General features: G+C 40.4%; 1 protein-coding gene and 1 pseudogene across 2 annotated transcripts in view; both read left to right on the top strand.

Moving 5' to 3' along the window:
- Positions 1–21,016, top strand: part of LOC308434718 (olfactory receptor 6C3-like) — a gene marked incomplete at both ends in the record, with an annotated part of 78,184 nt that overhangs the window by 10,004 nt on the left and 47,164 nt on the right. The gene's annotated exons all lie outside the window — the stretch shown is intronic.
- On the top strand, positions 18,378–18,914 carry LOC308434772 (PEST proteolytic signal-containing nuclear protein-like; annotated as a pseudogene). The gene is made up of 2 exons: positions 18,378–18,603; positions 18,703–18,914. The product of its transcript is annotated as a PEST proteolytic signal-containing nuclear protein-like (transcript).

The raw sequence follows: 21,016 nt of genomic DNA, 5'->3' as shown, positions 1-21,016 counted from the left end.
AAAGACTCAAGAATCCTGCTGACCAATATCCTGCAAGGTACAATCTAGACAGATTAGCTGCTTGGGTAAAATTTTCATATTGTACGCTGGTAATGCAAAGCGCCCCCAATTTTCTCTCACATCCCAATTGGGCCAGTTGAAAGAGAATATCTAATCTTTCCTCTACCAGGTCGAGGCGTTAGTTAACAATTATTAATCTGCCCTTTAACTGGGCACTAGCAGAGGTATGAAAATCAACAGCATCTGCCACTGCAGCTGACAATTGATTTAAGGCTGTGCCTGTTAAAGCTCATTGATAGTTTGCACCATTTGTACTGATGTTGAGAGTGCAAGAGCCGAGGCTATAACCAAGACAGCCACCGCAGCTGTGACAATCAAGCCGGCAATGACGGCAGAAATCCCGAAATCTCTCCTTTCCCAAAACAAACTTAAGCTACTGGGGGCATCCACCGGAACAGGAACAAAGCAGGGCATGTGAGTATCTAAGGCAAAAGGATACATAGACGCATTCCAGCATAAGGTATAAAACAATTATTCGGGGAGCAATATAATCTTTCTTGGCCTTGTGTCATGCTGATATTACTTACTATCCATATAAATGGGGGCCACACACACACACAGGTGTTGCTGAGTAATTTGTTCTCTTATAGGTTGTATATTTTATATTGGATGTTGCCAAGCAAAACTTCCTGAATTTTTACCGGCTTGTATTCCTGCAGCAACACCACCCTTCCAATCAAAACTCAATTGGCCCTTCTCACTATATCCTCCTCGAATCATGAATATAGGGGAAAGGTCAGTGCAGCTACCATTAATACCACAAAGGAGCCACTGATCAAAAGGATTAGCATCAGCCTTGCCAGGATAGGATCATCAGTAGAATCATCTTGAGACTTGGCATCCTCTGTTACAAGGATCTTCCTTGTAAGGCATTCAGGCACCCAGAATGGATTATCTTCTTCCTGTGGAAAACACAAATAGCTCCCCTGGATCTTATTAATATAAGATACGGGCCTTTCCATTGACCAGTCAGTACATCCTTCCATTTTACGATCTCTTTTGGGGCACTTGGCTCTGAGCAGTGACGTTCGGCTGCAGTTCGACCATGGTCATCAAGATTTAAAGAGAGCCATAGAAACAGCTGTTCTTGGTAATGAGGGCAGAGCCTTGTTGAATTGAGCCAAGTAAGCACATCTGTGACTCCAAGGATGGTCTGGAGCTTAAATCCATCATTAAATAGGCAGCAGTGGCATCTGCTTATATCTTGGGAGGCTTCTGTAAGTCTGGTAAAATTAGTAACTGAGCAACTATATCACCTTCAGAAAAGGAAGATATGCTCCAAGGGCTAGAACATAAAACCTGGAGCTCTCCTGAGTGTCCATGATCTATCACTGCGGGGAGAAAAATGACCCCCTTTCTGGCCATTGGAATGTACCCTATTACCAGGCCTAGGCTGTCATTGGGTAAAGACCCTTCATAACATGTAGGAATAGGCTGAACCCCCATCTCTGGCATTAACAAAAATTGGGTGGCGGAACAGAGGTCCAATCTTGTGGGTCCTCCTGTGCTTCTGCAGACTGGGGAATCCTGGACTGAGGAATCCACCTGCGAGGGGCATGGGTCCCATATGTTTTGGGGGGCCTAAGACTGAAGGCCCTGAAGCACGTTATTTAGAGCAGAAACCTCGCCTGTTGACTGCTGAGGTAACGGTGGCAGAGCTCGACCCTGAAGGTCTTTTATAGAGTGGCACTCAGTAGCCCAATGATATCCCTTTTTACACTGTGTGCACAGTCCTGGTAATCTTTTTTGTTGTTGTTCCTGACAATCTCTCTTTCAGTGCCCAGGTTTTCCACAATTATAACAGACCTTCTGGCCTTTTTGTCCCAGGTGCCACGTACTCTGAATTATTGCAGCCTTCACTGTTGTCTGCCAGCCTCCTGGAGTCATGGCCAGAGTGGCAATCCTCTCGACTTGGGAAAAAGTAAAATTGGCACTAACTCCATAATTATGGACTGACCCGGCAAGTTTCTTAATTTGAATATATTCTACTGGTGGGTGAACACGGCCTCCATCGGCAGCCTCAAACACCGGAAATGCCTGCCGTATCTTTTTCTGCTTATCTCTAGTAAGGAAGGAATCTGAATAGAATCTTTCTATATAAGGTAGAGGGGTGCTGGGGCCTATAGGCTGGGAAACCGCGTGGTTTCCACCTCCCACTTTCTTCTGTTTTTTGCCCAAGCTGTTAGCTTGTAGTTCATCTGGGTGGTATCTTTCTTCTTCATAGCAAGCTGCCTCATCTTCTAAATCCTCTTCCTCAGAGAGGCTAAGCTCATCTGTTTCTAAACTATCAAGCCCCAAAGCCTCTTCTTCTAAATCCTTTTCCTCAGAGGGGCTAAGCTCGTCTGTTTCTGAACTATCAAGCCCCAAAGCCTCTAACTCCTTTACCGGATAAAGGCTTTTACTTTTTGGGGTTTTCTCCTCCTTTCCCTGTTTCTCTCCCAGGATCCTTTTGTCCTCAAACTTTTCCTCTTTCTCCTCTTTCTCTTACCCAGGGCGTCCTTTCCCTTATCTCTCACTTCCTTGGATCCAAAGTCCTTGGAAGGGTCTTTTTTCTTAGGTGTACCTTTTCTCTTTGAACTCTTTAATCTCTCATCTCGCTCTGTTTCTGACATGCTGTCTTGCAACTCCTCGAGAGCTCCCTGTCCTGCTGCTACCATAGCATGATAGGCTTTATTTTCTAACAAAACCAAAAGAAAAAGAATAAAGACAAGGAAAACAAGAATAAAAGCTTCTACCGTGCCTTCAGCGGAGAGAAAGAGATGGGAGAGGTCAAGACCAAACATGTCTCTCAGAGCTTACCTTCGTCCTGCAGTTCTGGATCCTCTCCGTAAACGGAGGGTCTCCTCAGTGCCAGCGATGTTGAAGTTACCCAGGTTTCGGCGCCAAATGTCCCGAGCTACCGTCCCGCCAGCAAGAACACACTTGGAACACCAGGATCCTTCTGCAGCAAAACCTTTATTGCATCTTGAAGAGGAAGACTCTGGGCAGGAAAAGGCACCCTAATTTATACCCCCAAGGGTGGCATGTCACTGTGTGATTGGCTGCCTGCCAGTGGTCTGATCGTGACGCCCCGGGATGGGTGGTGACTTGACTCGAACCACTCTTTGCACATGTGCCCAGTGGTTATTTACCACACTTTAGCTGATTCATGGCACCTGAAACCAGCACCATCTTGTAAGGGAGTAGCCTTCGGCCCTCAACACTGACACATAATAGTCAAAACACCATGTGCTCAAAGCGAAGAAAGAATACTAAAAGCAGTAAGGGAAAAAAAGTCATGTAACATATAAAGGCAGACCAATCATAATCACACCTGTTTTCTCAACAGAGACTATGAAAGCTGGAAAATCCTGGACAGACATCATGCAGACCCTAAGAGAGCACAAGTGCCAGCCCAAGCTGCTATACCCAGCAAAACTATCAATCACCATAGATGGAGAGACTATGATATTCCAAGACAAAACTAAATTTACACAATATCTGATCACAAATTCAGCAGTACAACAAATTATAGGTGGAAAACACAATACAATGAGGGGAACTACATCCTAGTAAAAACAAGAAAATTCCTAAGCAAGAAAACCAAAATATGAAAGACACACAGGCACAATTCTGCCTCCCAAAGCAAAAATAGCAGGAAACAGCAACCACTAATCCTTGATATCTGTTAACATAAATGGATTCAATTCCCCAATAAAAAGATATAGGCTATCAGACTGGATACATAAATAAAACTCAGCATTTTGCTGCATACAAGAAACTCATTGTAGAGACAAAGACAGCCACCACAGATTTGTCTCTCCTCATGCCAGTTTTCATTATCTCTTGGAAAGAGAAGGTTGAGGAAATCCTGAACATGCTGACTGCCAGGTTACCTGGGAAAGCAAGTGCTGATGAATCTCAAGCAATGCAAATCCACACGGGCCTTGCATTGGGGATGTTTCTCTCTCCCTTTTGTGAAGAAAAACTCAGTGACATTTCTGGCCAACAGATGAACCTTCTGATAAAGTTCTTGGATGCCATGGAAAACTGCTGCTTTGACCCCATTCTTGAACACAACACCAGCTGTATACTGGGAGTTGGACTTGCCCTGTCCCTCATGAGCCACAACAGCCACACACAAAGTCATGAGTTCATGTGGCAGCATCTCTGCAGAAGCTCTCTACCTACCTAGATCAGAGCAGGAGCCAGAGCAGGACATTTCAGGAGGTCCTCGCCTACACACTTAGCTGTGTGTGTACATCAGCATTCAGTGCTGGCATCATTGAGACTGCAGAGGCTGAAGATATTATGAGCAAGCTTCAGCTGTTGGTAGAGAACAACCAGCAGACTTCAGGCTTTGCACTGGCATTAGGAAACTTTGTTTATGGTTTGTCTGTGTGTGGACATGGGAAAGCTAAAGACTTGGGCAACAGACTTTGCCCCAGCTGGATTAAAGTTGTCTTGACAGAGGGTTCCCCCACCATGCTCTGTCTGGCTGCCCTTCATGGCCTGGTGGCACTGGTAGGCTCTGATGTGATGTCATGCAGCTCAAGTCAGAAGCCATCCAGAACACCCATTTCCAAGCAATACTCAATGAAATAATTTGAACCTTAACTGAGGTTATCAGTGTCTCAGGGGTGATTGGTCTTCAATCAAATGCAATATGGCTGCTAGGACATCTTCATCTATCTACTTTGTCTTCAAATCAAAGCAGAACTTCTGTTCCTACTGACTACAACTATTTGCCTGAAGGCAGTTTTATTAGAGCCACCATTGGCTTCTTCGTCACAGAAGGAAAAAAAGGTTCTGAAGCTGTTCCTCCATCCCTTCTCAAAGTAGTGATGAAACCCATAGCAATGGTTGGGGAAAGCTACCAGTACCCTCCTGCCAACTTGGCCGCACTCCTCTCGCCACTTATGAGGCTAAACTTTGGTGAGGAGATACAGCAACTGTGCATTGAGATTGTTGTGACTCAGGCACCATCATTCCAGAGCTCGAATGCACTGCTGAGCTTGTGGATGGTGCCACCTCTGATCCATGGTCTGAGTCTGAATATCAAGAAATACCTCCTGGTATCTATGCCTCTGTGGGCAAAGCATGTTTCTGATGAACAGATCCAGGGTTTTGTCGAAAACCTGGTGGTAACAGATTTTTTTTTCTTGTTTCCTATTCTTTTTTTTTTTTTTACAACTTTATTTTAAAGAACAAAGATAAATGTACAGATTTTAAGCATTTTTTGCATAAAAGTATATAATACATTTTTGTCAGTACTGTTTATTTTTTTTTTTAAAGGTTTGATAGTGTGATCAAGATCCCACCAGTTACAATGAGCAAAAAGTACATGTAAAACAAGATGCAACCTGGAAATAGTCAAAGTTTTCTTGGTGTGGAAAGATTTTTTTTTTTTTTTTTTTACAATGAGCAGACAGTACATGTAATACAGGGTACAACCCAGAATTTGTCAATATGTTCTTGGTGGGTAAGAATTGAGCATGACTATTTTTTTTGTTTTGTTTTCTTTTTTTCTTGGATTTCATACAGTCTGTGAGTTGTTTCTGGGGCAGTGTGAGCCTCTGGGGTTAGTTTCCCACTATCAGTGACTACATATTATGTCTGTTCTTTTGTGACTGGGTTATCTCACTCAGGATGATATTTCCTAGATGCAGCCATTTTCTTAAGAATTTGGTTAAGTCATTGTTTCTGGTGTCTGAGTAGTATTCCATTGTGTAAATGTACCACAATTTTTGTATCCATTCCTCTTCTGAAGGACATCTGGGTTCTTTCCAGCTTCTGGCTATTATAAATAGAGCTGCTATGAACATTGTGGTGCATATATCTTTGTTGTGTATTAAAGTGTCTCTGGGGTATATGCCCAGAAGTGGAATAGCTGGGTCTTCAGATGGTACTATGTCCAATTTTCTGAGGTATCGCCAGACTGATTTTCAGAGTGGTTTATTAGTTTGCAACCCCACCAACAGTGGAGAAGTGTTCCTCTTTCTCCACAACCTTGCTAGCATCTGTTGTCATCTGAGTTTTGGATCTTGGCCAATCTGACTGGTGTGAGGTGGAATCTCAGGGTTGTTTTAATTTGCATTTCTCTGATGGCTAAGGATTTTGAGCACTTCCTAAGATGTTTCTCATCCATTCGATATTCCTCAAATGAGAATGTTTTGTTTAGCTCTGTACCCCATTTTTTAATAGGGTTGTTTGATTCTCTGGTGTCTAGCTTTTTGAGTTCTTTGTATACCTTCGATATTAGGCCTCTATCTGATGTGGAGTTGGTAAAGATCTTTTCCCATTCTGTTGGCTGCTGTTTTGTTTTCTTGATGATGTCCTTAGCCTTACAGAAACTTTGCAATCTCATTAAGTCCCATTTGTTAATCTTTGACCTTAGAGCTTGAGTCATTGGTGTTTTGTTCAGGAAATTTTCTCCTGTGCCTATATGTTCTAAAGTTTTCCCTACTTTCTCATCTAATAGTTTCAGTGTATCTGGTTTAATATGGAGATCTTTGATCCACTTACACTTGAGCTTTGTACAAGGAGATAAGAAAGGGTCTATTTTCATTCTTTTGGATGCTGAGTGCCAGTTGGACCAGCACCATTTGTTGAATAGGCTGTCCTTTTTCCATTGAATGTTTACAGCTCCTTTGTCAAAAATCAGGTGACCATATACCTGAGTGCTCATTTCTGGATCTTCTATTCTATTCCATTGGTCTACATGCCTACTTCTGTACCAGTACCATGCAGTTTTCAGCACAATTGCCTTGTAATATAGCTTGAGGTCAGGGAGAGTGATTCCCGCAGATATTTTCTTGTTGTTGAGGATGGATTTCACTATTCTAGGTCTTTTGTTATTCCATATAAAATTGCACATTGATCCTACAAATTTAATGAAGTACAGGGTTGGAATTTTGATGGGGATTGCATTGAATCTGTAGATTGCTTTTGGTAGGATGGCCATTTTTAAAATATTGATCCCTCCAAACCATAAGCATGGGAGATCTTTCCATTTTCTGAGATCATTCTCAATTTCCTTCTTTAGAGGTTTGAAGTTCTTGTCATACAGGTCCTTCACTTGCTTAGTTAGAGTCACACCAAGATATTTCATAGATTTTGTGACAATTGTGAAGGGTACCTTTTTTCTAATTTCTTTCTCCACATGTTTGTCCTTTGAGTATAGGAAGGCTACTGTTTTGTTTGAGTTAATTTTTTATTCAGCTACTTTGCTGAACTTGTTTATCAGCTGTAGAAGTTCTCTGGTGGACTTTTTGGGGTCACTTAAGTACACTGTCATGTCATCAGCAAAAAGTGATGTTTTTATCTCTTTCTTTCTGATTTGTATCCCCTTGATCTCCTTTTGCTGTCTAATTGCTCCAGCCAGGACCTCCAGTACTATGTTGAATAGGTAGGGGGAGAGTGGGCAGCCTTGTTGAGTCCCTGATTTTAGTGGGATTGCTTCAAGTTTCCCTCCATCAAGTTTGATGTTGTCTGTTGGTTTGCTGTATATTGCTTTTATTATGTTTAGGTATGGACCTTGGATTCCTGTTCTTTGAAGGACTTTTAACATGAAGGGGTGTTGGATTTTGTCAAATGCTTTCTCAGCATCTAGTGAGATAACCATGTGATTTTGTTTTTTGCGTTTGTTTATATGGTGGATTACATTGATGGATTTCCTTATATTAAACCAACCCTGCATTCCGGGGATGAAGCCTACTTGGTCATGTTGAATGATCGTTTTGATGTGTTCTTGTGTTCGGTTTGCAAGGATTTTGTTGAGTATTTTTGCGTCAATGTTCTTAAGTGAGATTGGTCTGAAGTTCTCTTTCCTTGTAGGGTCTTTGTGTGGTTTAAGTACGAGGGTTGTTGTAGTCTCAAAAAATGAGTTAGGTAGTATTCCTTCTGATTCTATTTTTTTTGGAATAGTTTGGAGAGTATTGGTGTTATATCTGCAATAAATGTCTGCATTGAACCCATCTGGACCTGGGTTTTTTTTTGGTTGGGAGGCGTTTGATGACTTCTTCTATTTCTTTAGGTGTTTTGGGATTATTTAGATGGTTTACTTGGTCCTCGTTTAACTTTAAGATCTTGTATCTGTCTACAGAAATTCATCCATTTCCTCCATATTTTCCAATTTTGTGGCGTATAAGTTTTTGTAGTAGAATCTGATGATTTCTTGAATTTCCTCAGTTTCAGTTGTTATGTCTCCACTTTCTTTTCTGATTCTGTTAATTTGGATACTCACTCTTTGCCCTCTAGTTAGTCTGAGAGGGGTTTATCGATCTTGTTGATTTTCTCGTAGAACCAACTCTTGGTTTTGTTGATTTTTTTAATGGTTCTTTTTGTTTCTATTTGGTCTATTTCTGCCCTAATTTTGATTATTTCTTGTCCTCCACTCTTCTTGGGTATATCTGCTTCCTATTTTTTTTATGGATTTTAGCTGTGCTGTCAGGTTGTTAATGTGAGCTCTCTCCAGTTTCTTTTTGGAAGCACTTAGGCCTATGAGTTTTCCTGTCAGCACTGCTTTCATTTCACCCATAGGTTTGGGTATGTTGTGTTTTCATTTTCGTTGAATTCTAGAAAGTCCTTAATTTCTTTCTTTATTTCTTCTTTGACCCTTCTATCGTTTAATAGACTGTTGTATAGTTTCCATGTGTATGTGGGTTTTTTGTTGTCTTTGTTGTTTTTAAAGAGCAGTGGTAGACCATGGTAATCTGAGAGGATGCATGGGAGTATTTCAATCTTCTTATATTGATTGAGGGTTGTTCTGTGTCCAATTATGTGGTCAATTTTGGAGAAGGTGCCATGGGGTTTTGAGAAGAAGGTGTATTCTTTTACTTTAGGATGATATGCTTTGTAGATATCTATTAATTGTCGTTGGTTCAAAGTCTCTGCTAGTGTTGCAGTGTCCTTGTTTAGTTTTTCTTTTTATGATCTGTCCATTGGTGAGAGTGAGGTATTAAAGCCTCCCACTATTATTATGTGGGGTGAAATGTATGTTTTGAGCTTTAGTACTGTTTCTTTTATGAATGTGGTTGTTTTTTTATTTGGAGCATATATGTTAAGGATTGAGAGTTCCTCCTGACAGATCTCCCCATAATGAGTTAAACATGTCCTTCCTTTTTTTTTTTTTTTTGATAACTTTTGGTTGGAAATTTACTTTATTTGATATTAGAATAGCCACTTCAACTTGCTTCTTGGAGCTGTTTGCTTGGAAGTTTTTTTCCCACCCTTTTACTCTGATATAGTGTCTGTCTTTTTCTCTGAGATGAGTTTCCTGTATGGAGCAAAATGCTGGATTTTGTTTATGTATCCAGTCTGATAGCCTATGTCTCTTTATTAGGGAGTTGAGTCCATTTATGTTAATGGATATCAAGGAATAGTGGTTTCTTTTTCCTGCCATTATTGCTTTTGTAGGTTTAGTTGTGTCTGTGTCATTTTCTTCTTTTGGTTTTCTTTTGTAGGAGTTTCTTGTTTTTACTAGGCTGTATTTTCCCTCCTTGTATTGGGTTTTCCACCTATAATTCGTTGTAGTTCTGGGTTTGTGGTCAGATATTTTGTAAATTTAGATTTGTCTTGAAATATCTTCCTCTCTCCATCTATGGTGATTGATAGTTTTGCTGGGTATAGCAGCTTGGGTTGGCACTTCTGCTCTCTTATGGTGTGTATGATGTCTGTCCAGGCTCTTCTAGCTTTCATAGTTTCTCTTGAGATATCGGGTTTGATTCTGATTGGTCTGCCTTTATATGTTACCTGCCCCTTTTCCCTTACTGCTTTTAGTATTCTTTCTTTTCTTTGGGTAATTGGAGTTTTGACTATTATTTGTTGGGGGGTATTTCTTTTCTGGTCCAACCTATTTGGAGTTTTGAAGGCTTCTTTTTTGTTCGTGGTCATCACATTCTTGAGGGTAGGGTAGTTTTCTTATACGATTTTGTTGAAGATATTTACTGTGCCTCTTAGTTGATACTCTTCTCTTTCTTCTATTCCTATTATTTTTTTGGTTTGGTCTTCTCATTGTTTCCTGGATTTCCTGGACATTTTGGGTTAGGAGCTTTTTGGTTTTTGCATCTTCTCTTGCTCTTTTGTCTATGTTTACAATGTTGTCTTCTGCCCCTGAGTTACTTTCTTTCATTTCTTGTAATCTATTGGAAATGCTTGCTTCTGTGACTCCTGATTTCTTTTTTAGGTGTTCTACCTCTAGTGTTATCTCTTTTAGTGTTTTCTTTATTGTGTCAATTTACATTTTAAATTTTCTATTCTATTCCTTCATCTCTTTGGTTCTGTTTTCCTCTAGTTCTTTGAGTGTTTTTCTTGTTTCCTCTTTAAAAGCTTCTGAATCTTTTTGCTTTTCCTCTTGTTTTTGTTTAAGTACCTCTACCAGTGTCTTGAGTTATGATTTCAGGTCTGCGTCTTTGTTTTCTGGAGTGTTTGGCATTCCAATGTTTGCTGTTATTGGAGAGCTGGGTTCTGGTATTACCAGGTTGTCTTGGTTTCCTTGGGACATACTCTTTTGCTTTTCTCATGCCATCTTGTTGTAAGCGATATGTTCTTGCCTTTCTCTTGTATCTGGTCTTTGTCCCTGGATCTCCACTGGTCCAGGTGTGAGATTGGCCGAGCCCTGTTCTGCACATTGAAGTTGCTGAGGGTGAAAACAGAAGTTCCATAGTTGAGTTCCTGGTCCCTGGATCAGGTAGGGCTGGGGCTGGGCTTACCGTGCGCACTCGGCAGAGATCTCTCTGCTCCCTGGCTGCCCAGATCTCCTACTCACCAGTCATTAAAGCTTTAGGAGCTGCTGATATGGGTGGCAGATGGGCTGCACCCTGTTCTTCGCCCTGAAGTAGCAGCTGGGTAAAAACAGAAGTTCTAAAGCTGTGTTCCTGGTCCCTGGATCAGGCAGGGCTGGGGGTGCGCTTTCTGTGCGCACTCCGCAGAGATCTCTCTGCTCCCTGGCTGCCCAGATCTTCTACTCACCAGTCTTTACAGCTTTAGGAGCTGCTGATCTGGGTGGCAGATGGGCCGCACCCTGTTCTGTGCCCTGAAGTCGCAGCCGGGTGGAAACAGAAGTTTCAAAGTTTTGTTCCTGGTCCCTGGATCAGGCTGGGCTGGGGGTGCGCTTACCGTGCGCACTCTGCAGAGATCTCTGTGCTCCCTGGCTGCCCAGATCACCAGTCTTTAAAGCTTTAGGAGCTGCTGATCCAGGTGGCAGGATGTGGTAGCAGTTTTTAAAACAGATTCCCAACTCCGCCATCCTGAGATGTGTCCAAGTGCCTTACAGGGTCTGATCCAGGCCATGAAACTGCCCAGTCCTTCCCACCACCTCTGGAGTCTGCTCTGCAATGCTACTGGAAGAATTTTTGACCTTCTGCCAAATAGGATTCAGAGAAACGATCTGGAGTTGTACATCAGTATAGCAAAGTGCCTCTCGGAGATGTCGGATAAAGGTGCCAATCAGGTTTCCCAGATTACCAACGATGACATAGAGAAGGCTGCCTCTGTCAAGTTGTACCTAGTCTCTCAAGGATGACTCCCATTGACAAGCCTGACTGATCTACTCACTGCTGCTTTGCAGCACCCTGAGGAGACTCTAGCCTGGATGGTCCTGTACAGCTTATACCAGGCATGCACTGCAAACCAGGCCAACACAGGCATGTTGAAGAGACTGGAGTGGCTCTTGGAACTGATGGGCTATATGAGAAACATTACTTACCAGGGAGCATCTCTGCTAAGAATGTGGCTTCCGATGAGGCTTTGGACTTCTTCATGCTCATATTTGCTGCTGCGGTGGTGGCATGGGCAGACCATGAGGCCCTGCTTCTCCTTGGCCTCAGTGTCAGTTGGTTGCCCTGGCATCAGGAGAATGGCTTTGGTAGACCAGCAGTAGCCTTGCTTGGCAGGAGTCCAGTGCATAGAGTCATCGTGCAAGAGGTTCTTACTGTTCTCCCCAGTAGCATGCTACTGCTGCTACAAAAAGAGCCATGGAAGGAACATACCCAGAAGTTCATTGTCTGTTTTGCATCATGAAAATTCCTAATAAAGCCTTTGCAGCAAAGTCCAAGGACCTATTGAAAGCAACTCTGTTATCCTTGAGAGTTCTACCAGAGTTTAAGAAGAAAGCTGTATGGACCAGAGCATACGTTTGGTGACAGTCACAGGAACCAGCAACATTCTCCACCAAATGAGACAGACCAGAGAAATAGAAGCTTTCTAGGATTGGTATGTGAGATCAGTGAGAAGTGATCCCCACCGCTGGAGGTCATGAGAAGACAGCTAGCTACTGACATCTCACTACGTGTGTGGCCAAGAGAGGGGTGCATTCCTTGGGTACCCAGACATTTGAGACTAAAATAGAACATGGCCAGAGTTCATTGTAAAAGTCTTTTCTTTGTGAAAACTGGAGTATATTTTTTCTTCCTTAAGTTCTAGTAAAATAATCTTTTTTTTTTCTCACATTCTTTTTTTTAAACGACTTTATTTTACAAAACAAAGATAAATGTACAGATTTTAAACATTTTTTTGCTTAAAATTATACATTTTGGTCAGTACTGATTTCTCAGATATTAAAATAATCTTTACATAAAACTATGTGAATATATTTTTTAGTCAGTACTTGATTTTTTCAAGGGCTTGACAGTATGCATTGAAAACCTAATAGTTACAATGAGTATAAAGTACATGCAAAACAAAACACAACATGGAAATAGTCAGTCTTCTTGTTTTGTAAATATATACATTTTTTTGTTTTCTTTATTTCTTGGATTTCATACAGTCTGTGAGTTGTTTCTGTGGGAGTGCAAGCCTCTGGGGTTAGCATCCCAATATCAGTGACTGAATATTATGTCTGTTCTTTTGTGACTGGGTTATCTCACTCAGGATGATATTCTCTAGATGCAGCCATTTTCTTAAGAATTTGGTTAAGTCATTGTTTCTGGTGGCTGAGTAGTATTCCATTGTGTAAATGTACCACAATTTATGTATCCATTCATCTTCTGAAGGACATCTGGGTTCTTTCCAGCTTCTGGCTATTATAAATAGAGCCACTATGAACATTGTGGTGCATATATCTTTGTTGTGTATTAAAGTGTCTCTGGGGTATATGCCCAGAAGTGGAATAGCCTGGTCTTCAGGTAGTATATATCAAATTTTCTGAGGTATCGCCAGACTGATTTCCAGAGTGGTTGTATTAGTTTGCAACTCCACCAACATTGGAGAAGTGTTCCTCTTTCTACGCAGCCTCGCCAGCATCTGCTGTCATCTGAGTTTTGGATCTTGGCCAATCTGACTGGTGTGAGGTGGAATATCAGGGTTGTTTTGATTTGCATTTCCTTGATGGCTAAGGATGTCAAGCACTTCCTCAGATGTTTCTCGGCCATTCGATGTTCCTCAACTGAGAATGTTTTGTTTAGCTCTGTACCCCATTTTTAATAGGGTTATTTTATTCTCTGGTGTCTAGATTTTTGAGTTCCTTGTACACCTTGGATATTAGGCCTCTATCTGATGTGGTGTTGGTAAAGATCTTTTCCCATTCTGTTGGTTGCCGTTTTGTTTTCTTGACGATGTCCTTAGCCTTACAGAAACTTTGCAATCTCATTAAGTCCCATTTGTTAATCTTTGACCTTAGAGCTTGAGCCATTGGTGTTTTGTTCAGGAAATTTTCTCCTGTGCCTTTGTGTTCTAAGGTTTTCTCTACTTTCTCATCTAATAGGTTCAGTGTATCTGGTTTAATGTGGAGAACTTTGATCCACTTACACTTGAGCTTTGTACAAGGAGATAAGAAAGGGTCTATTTTCATTCTTTTACATGCTGAGTGCCAGTTGGAACAGCACCATTTGTTGAATAGGCTGTCCCTTTTCCATTGAATGTTTACTGCTCCTTTGTCAAAAATCAGGTGACCATATACATGAGGGCTCATTTTTGGATCTTCTATTCTATTCCATTGATCCACATGCTTATTTCTGTAGAAGTACCATGCAGTTTTCAGCACAATTGCCTTGTAATATAGCTTGAGGTCAGGGATAGTGATTCCCGCAGATGTTTTTTTGTTGTTGAGGATGGATTTAGCTATTCTAGGTCTTTTGTTATTTTATAAGAAATTGCACATTGATCTTTCCAATTCCATGAAGAACTGGGTTAGAATTTTGATGGGGATTGCATTGAATCTGTAGATTGCTTTTGGTAGGATGGCCATTTTTAAGATGTTGATTTTTCCAATCCATGAGCATGGGAGATCTTTCCATTTTCTGAGATCCTCCTCAATTTCCTTCTTTAAAGGTTTGAAGTTCTTGTCATACAGGTCCTTCACTTGCTTAGTTAGAGTCACACCAAGGTATTTCATAGTTTTTGTGACAATTGTGAAGGGTACCTTTTCCCTAATTTCTTTCTCCACATGTTTGTCCTTTGAGTATAGGAAGGCTACTGATTTGTTTGAGTTAATTTTGTTTGCAGCCAATTTGCTGAACTTGTTTATCAGCTGTAGTTCTCTGGTGGAATTTTTGGGGTCACTCAAGTACACTATCATGTCATCAGCAAAGAGTGATGTTTTCATATCTTCCTTTCTGATTTGTATGCCCTTGATCTTTTTTTGCTGTCTAATTGCTCCAGTAAAGACTTCCAGTACTATGTTGGATAGGTAGTGCAAGAGTGGGCAGCCTTGTTGAGTCCCTGATTTTAGTGGGATTGCTTCAAGTTTTTCGCCATTAAGTTTGATGTTGGTTGTTGGTTTGCTGTATATTGCTTTTAATATGTTTAGGTATGAACCTTGGATTCCTGTTCTTTCCAGGTCTTTTAACATGAAGGGGTTTTGGATTTTGTCAAATCCTTTCTCAGCATCTAGTGAGATGACCATGTGATTTTGATCTTTGAGTTTGTTTATATGGTGAATTACATTGATGGATTTCCTTATAATAACCATCCCTGCATCCCAGGGATGAAGCCTACTTGGTCATGATGAATGATCGTTTTAATGTGTTCTTGGATTCGATTTGAAAGGATTTTGTTGAGTATTTTTGCATCAATGTTCATAAGTGAGATTGGTCTGAATTTCTCTTTCCTTTTAGGGTCTTTTTGTGGTTTAGATACGAGGGTTATTGTAGCCTCAAAAAATGAGTTAGGTAGTATTCCATCTGATTCTATCTTTTGGAATAGTTTGGAGAGTTTTGGTGTTATATCCCCAATAAATGTCTGATAAAATTCTGCACTGAACCCGTCTGGACCTGAGCTTTTTTTGTTGGGAGACTTTTGATGACTTCTTATATTTCCTTAGGTGTTTTGGGATTATTTAGATGGTTTACTTGGTTCTGGTTTAACTTTGGGATCTTGTATCTGTCTAGGAATTCGTCCATTTCCTCCAGATTTTCCAATTTTGTGGAGTATAAGTTTTTGTAGTAGGATCTGATGATTTTTTGAATTTCCTCAGTTTCAGTTGTTATGTCGCCACTTTCCTTTCTGACTTTGTTAATTTGGATACTCTCTCTTTGTCTTCTACTTAGTCTGGCTAGGGGTTTATCAATCTTGTTGATTTTCTCAAAGAACCAACTCTTGGTTTTGTTGATTTTTTCAATGGTTCTTTTTGTTTCTATTTGGTCTATTTCTGCCCTAATTTTTATTATTTCTTGCCATCTACTCTTTTTGGGTATATCTCCTTCCTTCTGTTCTAGGGCTTTTAGCTGTGCTGTCAGGTTGCTGATGTCAGCTCTCTCCAGTTTCTTTTTGGAAGCACTTAGGGCTATGAGTTTTCCTCTCAATACTGCTTTCATTGCATCCCATAGGTTTGTGTATGTTGTGTTTTCGTTTTCGTTGAATTCTAGAAAATCCTTAATTCCTTTTTTTATTTCTTTTTTGACCCTGCTATGGTTTAACAGAGCGTTGTTTAGTTTCCATGTGTATGTGGGCTTTTTGTTGTCTTTGTTGTTGTTAAAGACCAGCCGTAGACCATGGTGATCTGAGGATGCATGGGAGTATTTCAATCTTCTTATATCGATTGAGGCTCGCTCTGTGTCCAATTATGTGGTCAATTTTCGAGAAGAATCCATGGGGTGGTGAGAAGAAGGTGTATTCTTTTACTGTTAGGATAATATGTTCTGTATATATGTTTTAATTCTAGTTGGTTCAAAGTCTCTGCTAGTTTTGCAGTGTCCTTGTTCAGTTTCTGTTTCCATGATCTGTCCATTGGTGAGAGTGGGATATTAAAGTCTCCCACTCTTATTGTGTGGGGTGAAATGTATTTTTTGAGCTTTATTAGGGTTTCTTTTATGAATGTGGGAGCTTTTTTATTTGGAGCATATATATTAAGGATTGAGTGTTTCTCCTGACAGAATTCCCCGGTAATGAGTAAAAAGTGTCCTTCCTTATCTTTTTGATAACTTTTGGTTGGAAATTTAGTTTATTCGATATTAGAATATCCACTCCAGCTTGCTTCTTGGAGCTGTTTGCTTGGGAGTTTTTTTTCCCACCCTTTTACTCTGAGATAGTGTCTGTCTTTGTCTCTGAGATGAGTTTCTTGTATGCAGGAAAAGGCTGGATTATTTTTATGTATCAGTCTGATAGCCTATGTCTCTTTATTGGGGAGTTGAGTCCATTTATGTTAATAGATATCAAGGAATAGTTGTTTCTGTTTCTTGCCATTATTGCTTTTGTGGGTTGAGTTGTGTCTGTGTCTTTTTCTTCTTTTAGTTTTTTTGTTTAGGAGTTTTCTTGTTTTTAAGAGGCTGTATTTTTCCTGATTGCATTGGGTTTTCCACCTATAATTCGTTGTAGTGCTGGGTTTGTGGTCAGATATTGTGTAAATTTTGATTTGTCTTGAAATATCTTCATCTCTCCATCAATGGTGATTGATAGTTTTGCTGGGTAAAGCAGCTTGGGCTGGCACTTTTGTTCTCTTAGGGTGTGCATGATGTCTGTCCAGGCTCTTCTAGCTTTCATAGTCTCTGTTGAGAAATCGGGTGTGAGTTTGTTTGGCCTGCCTTTTTATGTTACCTGACCTTTTTCCCTTACTGCTTTTAGTATTCTTTCTTTGCTTTGAGCACTTGATGTTTTTACTATTATGTGTCGGGAGGTATTTCTTTTCTGGTCCACCCTATTTGGAGTTCGGAAGGCTTCTTTTATGCTCGTGGTCATCTCATTCTTGAGGTTAGGGAAGTTTTCTTCTACGATCTTGTTGAAGTTATTTACTGTGCCTCTTAGTTGATACTCTTCTCCCTCTTCTATTCCTATTATTCTTAGGTTCTGTTTCCTCATTGTGTTCTGGATTTCCTGGACATTTTGGGTAAGGAGCTTTTTGTTTTTTGCATATCTCTGGTTGTTTTGTCTATGTTTACAATGTTGTCTTCTGCCCCCGACATTCTCTCTTTTCTCTCTTGTAATCTATTGGAAATGCTTGCTTCTGTGATTCCTGATTTCTTTTTTAGGTGTTCTACCTCTAGGGTTATCTCTTTTTGTGTTTTCTTTATTGTGTCAATTTCCGTTTTAAATTCCCTCTTTCATTCCTTCATCTCTTTGATTCTGTTTTCCTCTAGTTCTTTGAGTTCTTTGAGTGTTTTTCTTGTTTCCTTTTTAAATCTTCTGAATATTTTTGCTTTTACTCCTGTTCTTGTTTAAGTATCTCTATCAGCATCTTGAGGTATGATTTCAGGTCTGTGTCTTCCTTTTCTGGAGTGTTTGGCATTCCGATGTTTGCTGTTATGGGAGAGCTGGGTTTTGGTGTTGCCAGGTTGTCTTGGTTTTTTTGGGATATACTTTTTCACTTTCCTCTTGCCATTTTGTTGTCTGTGATATCTTCTTGCCTTTTCCTTGTATCTGGTCTATGTCCCTGGATCTCCACTGGTCCAGGTGGCAGATGGGTTGATCCCTGTTCTATGCCTCAGTGTCACAAGGTGGAAACAAATGTTCCAAAATTCTATTCCTGGTCGCTGGATCAGACAGGGTGAGGCAGGGCAAGGCAGGGGGTGCACTTTCCGTGTGCAATCAGCAGAGATCTCTCTGTTCCCTGGCAGCCCAGGTCTGCCACCCACCAGTTGCTCAGCTTCTAAGAGCCGCCCTTCCGGGTGGCAGATGGGCCAGGCTCTTCTCTGCGTCCTGAAGTCACCACCGGGTGAAAAGAGAAGTTCCAAATTTCTGTTCCTGGTTGCTGGATCAGGCAGGGCAGGGCAGGGCAGGGCAAGGCAGGGGGTGCACTTTCCGTGTGCAATCCACAGAGATCTCTCTGCTCCCTGGTAGCCTAGGTCTCCCACCCACCAGTTGCTCAGCCTCTAGGAGCCGCCGTTCAGGGTGGTAAATGGGCCAGGCTCCGCATAATAATCTTTTGAAAAAAAAAAAAAGACAGATGGGATGCCGTGGCAGGGAAGATGGCAGACGGGAAGGCGGGAGAGGAGAATCCTGAGAAGCTGCAGTGAGCTGCACCCTCCGGAGGACCTGAAGAAGAAGCAGAAAAATCTGTGAAAATTAAGACTGTTTCTTCCAGTAATGGAGGGGAAGGTTCCAGTCGCAGTGCTGAAAAGCGACCAGCTGAAGACAAAGTTGCAGACCTCCCAACAAAGCCTACAAAGATGTCCAAGTTTGAATTTGCCATAGGTAATCAGACGGCAAGGAAAGCATCCGCCATCTCCATTAGATATGGAGCAAGTAAGCCTAAGGAAACAGTTCCAACTTTTGCTCCAAAAACTCTTTCAGCAGCAGTGGCTTTCAATAAAGATGAAGATAGTGAGCCAGAAGAAGTGCCTCCAGAAGCAAAGATGAGGATGAAGAATATTGGAAGGGACACAGCAACATCAGCCAGACCAAAATCCTTTAATAAAGGAAAGCATGGCTTTTCCGATAACCAGAAGCTGTGGGAGGGAAATATAAAATTTCATCTTGGAAACATCCACGAGCAAGACAATTAAGTGAAGCGTGCTGAGATTGGGTTTTGGGTGGGTACAGGTATAAGGAGCAGTCTCCTTTCTTTAAAGAATGGTGTAAGACTAGCTTGGAGCCGTTTTTCTTTCCTCTTTTTTTTTTCTTTTTTCTATTTTTAAAAGATTGGTGCACCAATAAACGAGAGTTTGCGATTAGAGGTAATTTATATTTTATATACAGATTTCAAACATTTGCTAATTTTGTAGTTTCACATGATTAGTTTCCAAGGGTTACAGATAATAAAGAATTCAGAAGTGGTACCTTTCTAAGAATTGCATATTTTTTTTAGACACAACTATTAGCACATTAAGACACAACTATTAGCCAACTATTAGCCAACTATTAGACACAACTATTAGCCAAATGTTATTGCCTACTTCAAACTGAAAGCAGTTCCTCTCCTGACTTCTCCCCTCATCACCCGACTGTCTGGATCTCTGGATCAGCCTTACCGAGAGGGAGTATTGGACTGAGAAGACAATGTTACTGGACTATTGACTGAAAGTAAATTAGGTAGAATTAAAGTAAACCTTTTCCTATGGGCATTTCACGTGTCTGGGCCATTGTCTGCTAGTGCTGCTTTGCTGTCAGTGGTGCAGGTGCTTTGCTCTTTAAACATTTCTTTTTCATTAAAAATTCTCATATGAAACATTGAGTATTATAACTGGCCCACTTTACTGGAGCTTGTCTTGTTCAGGGTTCTTCTAAGGACACTATGTGCTACCAACGTAAGTCAGAATTTGGAACCTGCTTCTCCTGGTTTCCATTCTAGTTCTATAAGCTCTTCCACCAGAACCTGAGGCAAAGCTTAAGGAAGCTGTTTCTTTTAAAGAAAAACACCACTAAAAATATCAGTGTACATACTGCTTTTTGGTTGGCTTTTACTTTTTAAAAGGTTTAAATACCAAAAAGAAGGTCTAACATTGTATGAAGGCAGAGGCGGCAGCACATCTTCTGTGACTTTTGAAGCATTTATGTTACTAACTTACTAGATATGGTTTGAATTGAATTCACATTGATTTCTTATTCGTACAACTCCATGGCTTATTTTAAGTATATACATATTTAATATTTTAAGTATATACACATGTAAGTATATGCATACTTACATACATATCAGTGGTTTCAAAAGCACATTTAGTGATTGAAATAGGACAGAAATGCTTCTTCAGATACATTTCCATTGTCTCTCATTGCATGTACTTAGATTTCTGTATTTAGGGTGTTTGTTTTGTATTTTTGTATTGTATATGGGCTTTTAAAATGTGACAATTAATGCATTTTTAATAGTCACAGACAAAAAAATGATAAAACATCCTTGAAAATTACAATGTTATTTGGGGGCCTCTTCAGCGAGTTTCGTGGGTGGTGATTATTCACTTTGACAGTTTTTAATGTAATGACTTCCAAGAAGCAGCCCGAGATATTCCTAACACTTCATTCACTTCATTTTAGTTTACTTAACAAGCCCCAAGTAAAATGATGGAAATGTATATAGCACTATTATTTCACACATGACTTAAGCATATCAAGATACATAAATTTAACTTTTATGTCTGCAAACTGTCTATTTGTCCATTTTACTGTTTGTCGAAATAACACCTCTCCTACTTACACTTTACTTGACTCAAATAACAAGTTAACCTGAGGTCAAGATGGAGAGAGATGACTGAGCTGAACGTCTTTACTAAAATTACAATAAATTTTGTCAAACTTGATAAAAAAAAGACAGATTGATGTGCCCATAAGCTAAATGGCAGTTGTAGACTCACCACCTAGGATCCTACTAGCCATTAATCTTCAATGACTAGCAATGACCTCTCTAGCCATAAACTTTCCATATTTATGTTACTAGGCATTAATTTCTTCCAGTAGGAAGGACCTTAAATGCAATCAGAAAGTCATTGGTTGTCCCTGTAGAATATATACCACTATTGAATGAGGCAGTTAAATCTCAAATAGAATGTTAATATTAGTACATTTTGAAAGGCCCATTTTAGGTAAGAAATTGAAACCTATCCACCCCCAGTACCCTACATAGCATAATTTGGTACAACAAAATCTAACCATTAGGAAAAAAGCTTCTAAG

This window comes from Micromys minutus (assembly GCF_963924665.1).
Source record: "Micromys minutus genome assembly, chromosome: 22".
In the NCBI taxonomy this organism is placed as follows: domain Eukaryota; kingdom Metazoa; phylum Chordata; class Mammalia; order Rodentia; family Muridae; genus Micromys; species Micromys minutus.
The sequence above is the reverse complement of the archived record's forward strand: the minus strand, read 5'-3'. Positions and strand labels throughout refer to the sequence as shown.